An 11610-nucleotide genomic window follows, 5' to 3' on the forward strand; every position below is an offset into this window, starting at 1 on the left:
ATTCCACTGCCTATAGTTGTTAAGTTGGCTCAGAGTTAGAGCTAGAGTGGTTAAAAAAAACCAACTAGCTTTTGTTTTACAGGCTTTTTTCTCTATCTTAGGGATCTGTCTGATCACAGTGTGTTCTAGTAACGAATGTAGAAGGGAGGTGAGAGTTCAGCGTTATCAGCCTTGTCTGCCACAGGCTGCTATTCCTCAGAGAAAGTTGTGTTTTCTTGAGTGTTTCAGGATTTATCTCCAAAAGGAAAATACAGTTTTTGGAATTTCTTCCATCCTTGACATCCACTGCACAAAAGAAGGAATTTTTCTTGGCAATATGAAGATTGTGAAAGATCTCTTGTAGCTTTTCTACTCCGTAAATGCATGTCAGAGAGAGAAACAAGAAGCAATTATTCAGTGTGTTTCACAGCAAGAGCTCAGATCCTGTCACATCTTTTGAAGTCTGTAGCTTGCTGATGAAGCATGGTCCATTTTAGAAGAATTCAATTCTGCTGGACAGGCTTAGCTATTGACGGAAGAGTAGCACACTCTGCCAAATTCAGAATTCTCTTGGCATGATTTCTATACAATTAACATGCATTTTGATCAATTCTTGTTTGTTTGAGCTTTATTGAGTAATAGCAGATCGCTGCATTTTACGTCTGCCTTGAGAGTACTCTTACCAGAAATCCACTGGAGCACAACCTGCAGCAACCTTGGTCCAGATGTCAAAATCACACATTTAGAAAAGAAAGGTTACTATTTAGATAAGTTTACACACACTTAAATCGGTGAAGGAAATACTTATCCCAGACATGTTCTTTTCACAGATAATTTCACAAGTCTCATTTTTTAAAATACACAACACAAAACATAAGTTCCTCAATAAAGAACATCTACACAGAAAAACTAAATTGCAGATCACCTCTGAGTGACCCCATTTATTTAATCCCTTTGTTTTAAATAACTGAAATCATCAGGTTTTCTAGCCTGTGAAACTAACAAATAGCTGGTTTATACGTTTTGTTTCTTCTGCCAAAAGAAATGCATGTATGAATTGAAAATCAGTAATGGGTATTTTTATGTAAAAAGATCAGTAAAAAGAATAATATTTGTATAAAAATGATGTTTAGCTTGGTAGTGCAACCTCAGTCAGTGCTACAATATCTTTTATCCAACATTATAAACCCACTTATGTTCAATACTGATAAATGTGCTACTTTACAAAGTTACAGCTCAAATAATGTTTCAAAGCTGTACCTGGCAAAATAATAATAAACACATTTTGATAAAATTTCAATTCTATTTTGGGGGGATGGTTATTTCTAATACGATGGCACGTTCTCCATCCTACAAAAAATTAGATGTGTTCTTGCAGCATCTTCATTTGAATAGCAGTTTGAAGGGTGTTTGAAGTACTGCTGCTATGTCTGAAAGATTCTGTATCAGGACCTTGTTTGTCAGACTGCATGTTTGTCAACATTGATATATCAAAGAGGTTAGGTCAATAGCGCTTCAGTATAAAGTGAGCAGGACAGGGTCAAATAGATGCCCCGAGCCTTGTACCAAGATCAGATGGGAAAAATTTGAAGTACGTTTAAAAGAAGCCGGTTGTTTTTCTCTCTTCACTGAATGCAGTTGGATTTTTGTTAACCTGGACTGTGCTTTTTTAGATTAAGAAAAGAAGGCAACTTTCAGTAGTATTAAAATAGGAAAACATTAGGAGCAGAAGCATAATATTTCAAAGTTAAAAAATCCTCTTCAGGTCTTAAAATCTCATAAGAGCATGTGGTAGTGCAGTGAGGTCGGAAGAACAAGAGTGGAGGTCAAAATCACACTTCCTTCTGGCACAACTTATTTCCAGCCTGGATAATGCTCCCAAGCACACTTATGATCAAGTCTAGATGTCATATCCATCCCTCGTTCAGACATTAGCAAAACTGACTTTTTTTGCCCCTCTGTCTCTGTGTCTTTCCAAAATCTGTCCTCATTTTAGGCTGTGATTACATACACCAGTCGAAGATGGTGCCTTTGATCAGTTATCATCTGCTTTTACAGATGGAGGCAATGTGATTTGCCCAAGGCTGCAGAGCAAATCAGAAGCAGAGTCAGAAACAAAATCTGGATCTAGATTTAAAATAGATCTGTTACCAGTAGACCAGGCGAGCAATAGACTTTGCATATTTATGTCATTTCAGCCAAATACTGCAACCAGTATTTGATTTTCCAGCTTGAGAAATGTAATTACAACAATATGTTATTGATTTGCATGGTGCATTCTGATGCTGATACTGAACACTTTACTGGTGAAGGGATAATAATATGACTGGGTAGATGGACAGCTGCCATAAACCAAAAGGATGTGATGACATTTCTGCAAGGAAAATATCCCAGTGGATCAGAGTTGATGTTCAGCAGTTTAGGTAGAAAGCCAAACGTTAGGACGCTGAACTCAAAAGCCCCCACCTAGTACACTGTCACTCTGCTGTCTGTCAGAGTGAGCTGGGCTAACACAAAATGAAAACAAACATTTACAGCTAATCTCTGCTGAAGGTTTTAAAAATTATTCCAAGCAGCTATTCAGCTACAATCCAAGGACAGATCTTCACTACCACCAAATTAAGAGACATTTCACACAGTGAGATCAAGATGTTTTCCGTTGGCCCAGCTGAAAAAGGAGTCCTCAGAGCACTATTATCTATGCTGGCTTTCTGAGTGAGAAACAAAGTGAATGAAAGCCAGAGAAAGAATTTCTTTTCAAAACAGACGTGTGTATGTGCTGAGGGTTGACACACTTTTATCACCGTTAAGAGAGCTGTCCTTAGACCAGCATTGCATAGGCAGGAAAAGAAATCTCTGACAATGTATGGCATGCATCTGATTATATACAGTATCCCTTAGTAGAAAGTTGACAAGGTCTGCCCAGGAGGTTTGCAACCTTGTGCTTACTACCCCCACCCTTTTTTCCTCTTCTCTCTCTACACAAGGAACATTCTTTCTGTTTTGAGATATAAAATGGCAACCCTGGGTTTTGTTTTGGGTTTTTTTGATATTTTTTTTTTTTTTGTGATTGTTGGTTTTTTTTTTCTTTCCCCCCAGCTTTTTTTTTTCTGTTAAGGTCAACATTGCTTCAGAGTCCACCTATCACTTCTAATCCAGTTGTTTCCAGTATTCATTATATCACTTCCTAGCACAAAAAATATCACCTTCCTTGACTCTATCTGTGAGTCCTACTGCTCATCATGAAGAAATTCAGAGCTGTTGAATGATGATAGGTTAGAGTGAATAAAAAAGTGCCTGCAACAACAACAAAATAATAAAAAAGGGGAAAAAAAGAAGTGGAGAAGAAGGTTTCTGAAGAATGTGGGAAAGATAAATAGGACTGATACTTTGTTTCATTGTCAGTAGCACTCTGGGGTTATTTGAAGCACTTATTTATGCACTGTAAGCAGAACAATACTGTAGAAGAAATGATTAAATACCAGCTCTCCGAGCAATAGACATCTCATTGTGGCAGGCCTAGACTCACCACTGGGTGGTTTTGATAAAGGCAATATGAGTTGATAACTGATACAGTTTGCCAGGGAGTCATCTGGGGATGCTGACAGCTACTATGCTTTAATAAAATCATTAGAATGTAAATGTTTTTATTGCGAAATAAAGAGCCTCCAGCAAAGTTGACACTATCGCTGCTCCCTCCACTGAATGAAAGCACCGATTAGCATTCAAATGATATAATGATAGTCTGGTTATCTTTATTAAAATTTTTCAAATCGAGTCTTCATTTTGCATGATTGAGTTTTAAACAAATGCAATATTCAGTAGGCTGGTGAGCCAGTCTGAACACTCTTGAAATAATTAAAGTGTGCCTTTTATTTTTTTAAACATGTGTTTCATAAGCAATGAATTGGATTTGCTATTTTAATATGACAATATCTAGTTAGCTTTGCATAAAATAGGAATGTTATAGCATAATTATTGAAAGGATACAACTTTTAAACATATGTTTCATAAAGCTGAATTCAATTTTCAGAAATGTGACAATGCCAGTCAGCTACTGAAATAATATCAAAGGATGACTTGATTGTTTAGGGTAATTTCATGGACAATCTTTACTATATCATAATTGATGGTAAATGGTGTGCTTTGTGGTATTTAGTTTCAAAGCAAACACAGAACTCATTTCCCATACTGTTCATCAATTCTGGGGTCAGACTTTTCAATTGCAAGAAAATGATGCAAATTCTAAGCAAATAATTCAGACTCTGAACTTCTGCAATGTGTGATTTAAAGTAAACTAGCAGAGGTTTTGAAATATCCAAGAAGAGACTGAGGAAAACTGAAGAATAAATTAACTCTTCTAAGTCCATTAGGTTGTGGTCTATATAGGATCAATCAATCATTACTAAATATTTAGAAATCACATAGGACTTGATCTTTTCAGTACTTCTTTCAGTCTTGATAACTTAGGCTAACCTTTCCCCAGGATTAACCAACTCTATAAAACATACTGTACTACAGATATCAATAAATACACAGTATTGTAAGCAAGTATACTTTGGCTGGTTCTTGGTTATAAAGAATCAAGAGAATCAATGCTGACATAAATGTTCCTTAAAAAATGTGTTCCTGAAATAGCTGTAGTATTGATTCCAACCTGAAACAGCTTTAGATCTGAATTGTGAAAAAGAAAAAAATAATAATCTGAATAGCTGACAAACTCTTATATCCATTGTCTGAGGAAGAAATGGACAGCATAGGCACATTCTTAGTTCTTAACTAGTCTTTTATTACAATGACTTTCTGAAGATGTCCTGGACTCTTTAGAAGATTCTAAAGAATCAGACATTTCACTATTTACATTTCACTGAAGAAGTGCCAGGGAGTATCATCAAGAAGAGGAATATAAATATCCCTCCAGTAACAAAGCTTACACATGAGAAAACAGGAATGTTCAAAAAAAAATAAAAAAAAGCTTTAGCTCTCGTGCATTGGGAAGTACTGGCACATAAAGCTGCATTTCTGCATTACTGCAAAAACAGAGCAAATAATGGAGGTGGGTTGGTGTTTTTTTTTTTTTTGGTTGATATATTACTGTGTGTAAGAGAAAGAGAGACTGAACTGCACATTTAGAATTTGACATGTATGTTGATGTGGTCTTATTACAGCAATCTGACCAAATCGGACCAGAACATCTTTAGCAGTAGCATCTAGGAGAAAACTAGCTAGAGCTGTGGTACCTGCTGCTAAGGAAAACACATTCCTCTTTCTACCCAAAAGATGGGGTTACCATCTAAAGGACATAATAAACAGGTTGGAACAGTCCTTCCTCTGTGCCTCAGATTTCAGAAGAGGCTGTAGAGCACTCTGTGTGATCCTAAGAGATGGTGTACTGCTTTGTGCCTCGAGATTAATCCCTCCCAGAGAGGCAGGGCACCTCTCCTGTCTATTGACAGTGCAGTCAGTCCGGTTCAAATGAGGGATATCACAACAGTCTTTGAAACTAAGCTTCAATAAATTCCTTGCAGGTATTATTTAGAGTATTACTAGATTACTGAACTGGAAGAAGAAAGGCTTTCCAGTTTAGAGAAACCTACTTTTCCACTCTTTCATAAACAACTTGTAAAAGTGAGAGCAAGACATTAGTAGATCTATGCAAAAGCCATTTCAACATAGATTCTGCTGAATGACCAAGGGGAATCTTCCCACTATCACACACAAAATATTGCTATTTGCAGGCCTTCTTGTGGCATGACATACCATATCCACGCAATTACTTACATTGGTACTGGGTACATAATCTTTTTTTCAATTCTTTCTTTTTTTTTTGAAACAAACCAAATTTTTTTCAGGCAGAAATTTTGTCTTCATAGAGAAATACAGGTACAAACCTGATAGTTATACAAATTGGTTCGCTGGGACAGGTATTGTACCAAAAGCCTAATTTGGTTGTAACATGGGGTTTTATAAAACAGATCTAATCAGTGTGTCTGGTTATACTCAAAGTCTGAGGGGAAAAAAAGAAAAAAAAAAAAAAAGGTGGCTTTCCACTTTTTGTTATCCAGTCCAGGTATTATATTATTGATTCAGAGAGGAAATGTGCTGAGCAAGTGGCCCTGAATGGAACTGAAAGAAACCCTTGGGACCATTTATGAGATAGAATTTGAGCTCACTTAAAGAGCTGTAGCATATGCTGTTCTTATTGACAGGGAAAGAGTTTATTCTTTTAGTAAAATCAACACAGTAACACCTACTCTAGAGATTTAGGAAAGAATACAACCCACACACACTTAAGAGCTGGACAGACACAAATGAAGTCTGAACTAAATGAAGAGCAGAAAGGTAGACATGGATTTGCGAGGACATAGGCTTATACCAGGTAGAAAATCATAGAACACTTGAGAGTACCTCTGCACCCTCACAATATCATCATACTCAGCTCTGGAACAGTTATTTTTGTTTCTTTATCTTCACAGAGAGAACAGTAAGGGAAAAAATTATGCAAAAAAAAAGGAAGCCTCCCACCCCTGTCATGCAAGTTTGTGCTTGTATGTATGTGCATTCCCAATGGTGTGTATATAGTGACAGAAAAAAGAAGAGGGAAAAAAATTGAATATATCAAGAGAGGGTTACCTGATTAAGAAAGTCTTTGAGAACTGTGGTTTCCAAGAGCACGCTTGTTTTTGTCCTGCTCGTGGGCAGAAACAAAGAAATCTCATGGAGAGGATTTCCAGAGGAATAATAAGAGGAGCAAGATGAAGAGTAAGATTACTGTATGGTGTAAAAAAATCCATGAAATTGTGAGAAGAGTATAAAAAAACAAGAAAATGGTAAGGCAGATAGTAAAAGAAAATTAAGACTCAATTAGAGCATTAGAAAGAGATTGTTCCACTGTTACGTTTAATGGTATTATCAGTGGCACTATGACAGAACTTGACCCTGAATTTTCAAAGTCTTTCTTTAATAGATGGTATCAATCTCATACAAAACAACACAAAAACGGTGTGTGTTTTTCAGATGCTAACAAGTGCTGAATGAAGTTCAACAGCTGCTTTTAAAAGTGTATGTTGAAAACGTGACTGAACTGCTGGCATAGTGATTCAAGTGTCTTGAAAGCAACTGCAATATAGTTTTAGCTGCCATCGTCTGCCTCCTCCTCATACTCTTCCTTCTGGCTCACAGAAGATTGTCAGATACATAAAATTCTCTGGACTTACATTGGGTTTTGGTAGCAGGGCAGCTACAGGAGTGGCTTTTGTGAGAAGCTGCTAGAAGCTTCCCCTGTGTCTGATAGAGCCAATGCCATCCAACACCAAGGTGGATGTGTCACTGGCCAAGGTTGAACTCATCAGTATGGCGGTAGCACCTCTGGGATAACATAGTTAAGAATTGGGGAAAGTTGCTGTGCAATAGTAATTGCAGCTGGAGAGAGGAGTGAGAATATATGGGAGAAACAACTCTGCAGACAAGAAGGTTAGTGAAGAGAAAGGAGGAGGAGGGGGAGGCATTAGTAATTACTAAGTTTGCCTTCCAGAGCAATCACTATGCATATTGAAGCCGTTTCCCTGGAAGTGGCTGGACATCACCTACTGATGGGAAGTAGAGAATAAATCTTTTATTTTTCTTTGTTTCCACACACAGTCCTTGCTTTCGCTTTGTTAAACTGTCTTTATCTTGACCCATAAGGTTTTTTTTTCCATCTTATTTTCTCCCCGCCCTGTCCTGCTGAGGAGTGGAGTGATAAAGCGACTTGATGGGCAGCTGGTGTCCAGCCAAGGTCAACCCACCACAGGATTTTAAATAACAGAATAAAATATCTAATATAAATTACCTTTGACTGCTGAAAGACTTTATTTACAGCTACTCAGAGCAGCATCTGGAGAGTTTAGGTAGAGACTACGACTACCAGATGGTGGCCAGACTTACCCAATTAGCAATTTCTCTTATCCTGTGCCTGGGTTTGCAGTGTTACTTCTTATATCATGGTTGCCTGGCTCAAGCCAGTGCTAATATGGTCTAAAATAGTAAATACTAAAATAGTAGCAATGTTATCAGGTGAGGCAACACAGAGCTCTGTAGGCTCAGCTCAGCCAGAAGACGCTCTTTGCTAAGGTTTTTCTGGCTGTTGATGTTAGCAATGTAGCTCTTGATCAGTTCAGATTGTTGACGGTTAAGACCTAATCCTTGACTGCTTTTCCAGGCAGTGGTATTTTTAAAAGAGTAGTGAAGGCTGGCCTCAGTGAACAGAAACATGAAAAAGCATGGAGAATGAGGAAAAAAAGTTTAACTTTCTCAATTACATATTTATGTTTCAAAAAAATATCAACAGTGAGGCTCATGACATAAGGAAATCAAAGCATATTAAGGTTCAAAAGGGCTATCTACTGAAATCTCTGTTACATATCAAATGATTTAAAAACTATCATTTATAGTCGTATCTGTGCTAAAGCACATCATCAAGACTGATCTGTGCTTAGACTGCTACTTGTAGTTGGAAAACCAAGTATCAACCCCTGGCTTTTCCAGCGCACAATTTAGGAAAGGTAGAGATATACAGACTGAGTAAAAGTACAGATCCTTATGGGACTTCCAAAAAATATTCCGTCCCACCTGAAGAAAGGGCTAGTCTCATCTAAAAAGTCTAATTAAAATAGTTACATTACTCTGGTTATACATCTCCAGGTGATTAGGAAGGCAGGCTCTTGCATTACAGCATGAAGGTGGAAAGAGGCTGATGTTTGCATTTTGCTAGATAGAGTTTCTTTTGCCTTTCTGACCTGCCCTTGGCACAGAACAGAGACTGGGAGAATGTTGGCTTTAAGCCACTTCTCAACACTCTGGTCTCTGAGGCCACCTGAACATCACTAAAGCGTCATCTGCATCACAATGCTGAGGTGCCAACTCTTCTCCGGTGGAGAGAAGGGGAAGGGGAAGGGGAAATGGGTTTTAAATATATATATAACCTTGGAAAAGGCAGACTGAGAGCTTTAGTACAAGTACTGCAAATCCCATAAGAGATATCCAGTATGCTGTAGAAGTCAGGTTTCTAACTGTTTTGTGCTGCAAGAGTAATTAAAAAATTACTGCTGATGAGGATTGAAGATATCAGGCCTCCTCTGACAAGCCTGCCACATACCAGCCTGTTATTATGCTCACATGAAAACCATATCCCTTCATCCACACCACTTTTATGGCTGCTTTGATTACAGTTTTATGGACACAGAGTCCATAACTTTGCTTTGACCCTGAAGGACAAATGAATGCAAAATAAATCAATGTGAAATTTAGAGTATGCCAGCAAATTCCATCACAACAATTTAGAAAACTCACCAAGTTTCAGCAGGTGCAATATATCAGTACACAATTGTACTGGTTCTATTATAAACTTAGGGTTAGTCACAACGTTAGCTTTGATTTCTGATATTTTTGTATGTAAAGTATTTTAAGGATTCAATAAGAGAATTCAAATGGGTCAGCCAAAGAAACAGTACAATTCAGACCCAGCAGAAAGGCTAAGTGAGTGCTTCATTCACCACTTAGTTTTATTCTGTTTAGAGCTGCTTTCCATTCTTTTCCTGGAGATTGGATATTGTTGTCCTCATTTCTACTGCTCTTCTACTTATCATTTGTCAGACATTAGATTTATTTTTTTTCCGTTGTGTGTAGAAGCACTTCGTAGCAGTTATTGTTTTTTATCGAAAATTATATTTTTAGAAATTGTGACCCAGAGAGACAAATTTAGAACTGGAGGGACTAATTCAGAAAACATAAAACCTATAGAATTTGGTCTAAACCTGATTTCAATCCAAAAATTTGAGGTGGTTTAAAAACTACTTCTGAGCCAAGGTTTTAACCTCTGTAACAAATTTGGCTATAACTTAACATGAAATTGCTTGCTAAGAGCAAACATAGTTATTCACTGACATCCTATTACTGATATCTAACCCAGCGAGGTTTTACCCAGGGTAGAGGTGAGAATCAGATATATTTCTAAGGTCTAACTCTTTTCATGCTTCTATTCTGTTTTGAAGTGCAACTTTTTGCTGTAGACCAAATTTGCTGCTCATAATAATGTCTGGGTTTGCATGTTATGTGTTGTCACTTGCCCAAATTGTTCTCTGCCTCTGTTTTCTCCTTGGTCCCCATTTTCCTGGCCTCTGGGTAAGGGAATTACAACTTGCTCCTATGCCCTACAGCCTGAAATTTAAGTATTATGAATGGTGATATAAAAGAGGGTCTCATTCTCTTTTATTTCTCCTAGCAAATGACCTCAATCTCTATCCCTTAGATAGCTGATTATCCAGATCCTCTGACTCTTGCACTGTATAATCCCTTCTCCTTCATTTCACTAAGACTGCTCATGGAGTCAACCAGGATTTTCCTTAAGTGAGGTGGAATTATCTAACTTGCTCAAATCACCAACATATATTTAGTAAGACACTGGTTTGATGAAAATATGATCGTGATAAGCTGTGCTAAGGGTTCTGTATCCAGAGGTTGATTTATTCCATTTTTGTTCTAAACAAAATCTTGGCTTTTTTCTTTTTTTAGTTAGAGATATTGGAGGCTACTCATATACAGTCCTAAAAAAACACAAGAAAAGGTAGCAAGCGACTTATTCTGAGTAAGTAGATCAAGAGTGGGATTTGTTCTTCATGAGGGAAAGAAAAAACACAGCTTGCAGGAAATTGATCAATGCCTCCAGAGCCATATTGTGAATTTCTCTTCTTTCATCTTTACACATGGAAATAAAAGAACCTATCTGTTTCAATTGGAGTTTTATAGGTATGTTTTACAGCACTGACTGAGTTATCTGTCTCCTTGTTGGTAAGGAGGTGGATAATTCTCTATCTGAAAGTGTTCATATTTTTACGATCAGCTTTTTTGGGAAAAAATCAGAAGTGACCACAATTTCAGAACACAAGGAAGAACATAAATTGGTAGAAAAACGCAGCATAATAGACCTGCTCATATTGTGCTCAAGGGGACTCCAGGGACCAGCCAATCCATACAAGAAGAATAGTGTGAGCTAGATGGGACCCAGTATGATTAATCACCAGAGCAATGCAGATTTAGCGCATTAGGTGAAAAGATAAATGTGTAAAACGCTGTGTCAGAACCCATGGAGTGGCCCACACGGTAATTCAGGGTCAGTAATTGAACTTCACTCTAATTATCCTGGGGAGATAATATTAACTTATAGTTGAGTGTGAAAGAGAGAGTCCATAATTCATCACTCGATGGGGCTGCTCATTGCATTGTGTTATTGAAATATGATGGCTCCATTTTTATCCTGTCATAATGACAACTGATGTGCTTATTTTCTTTCTCTGTGCCTCCAGGGGATGATGAAATAGTAAGCAAACATTCTTTCTGGTGAAAGAACAGCACTTTATCACACTGGCTTCAGCTCTAAAAAAGAACTCACAAACTTGGAAACAATTTCTAAACCCAAGGCATTTTTCCTTGCATTCTGGTTGTAGGCAGCTAACCTAAATAAAAGCCAAAGCTTTTTCTCTTTCTAAGATGCAATGTTCCTTTCCTCAGTTATCAAGTGTTTCAGTTTCTTAAATTTTCTGAGAGGTTTCCTTTCCATTTCTAATTTTCCCAGGATACAAACTTCCAGACAAA

Source organism: Tauraco erythrolophus, chromosome 3, assembly GCF_009769465.1.
Source record: "Tauraco erythrolophus isolate bTauEry1 chromosome 3, bTauEry1.pri, whole genome shotgun sequence".
Classification (NCBI taxonomy): domain Eukaryota; kingdom Metazoa; phylum Chordata; class Aves; order Musophagiformes; family Musophagidae; genus Tauraco; species Tauraco erythrolophus.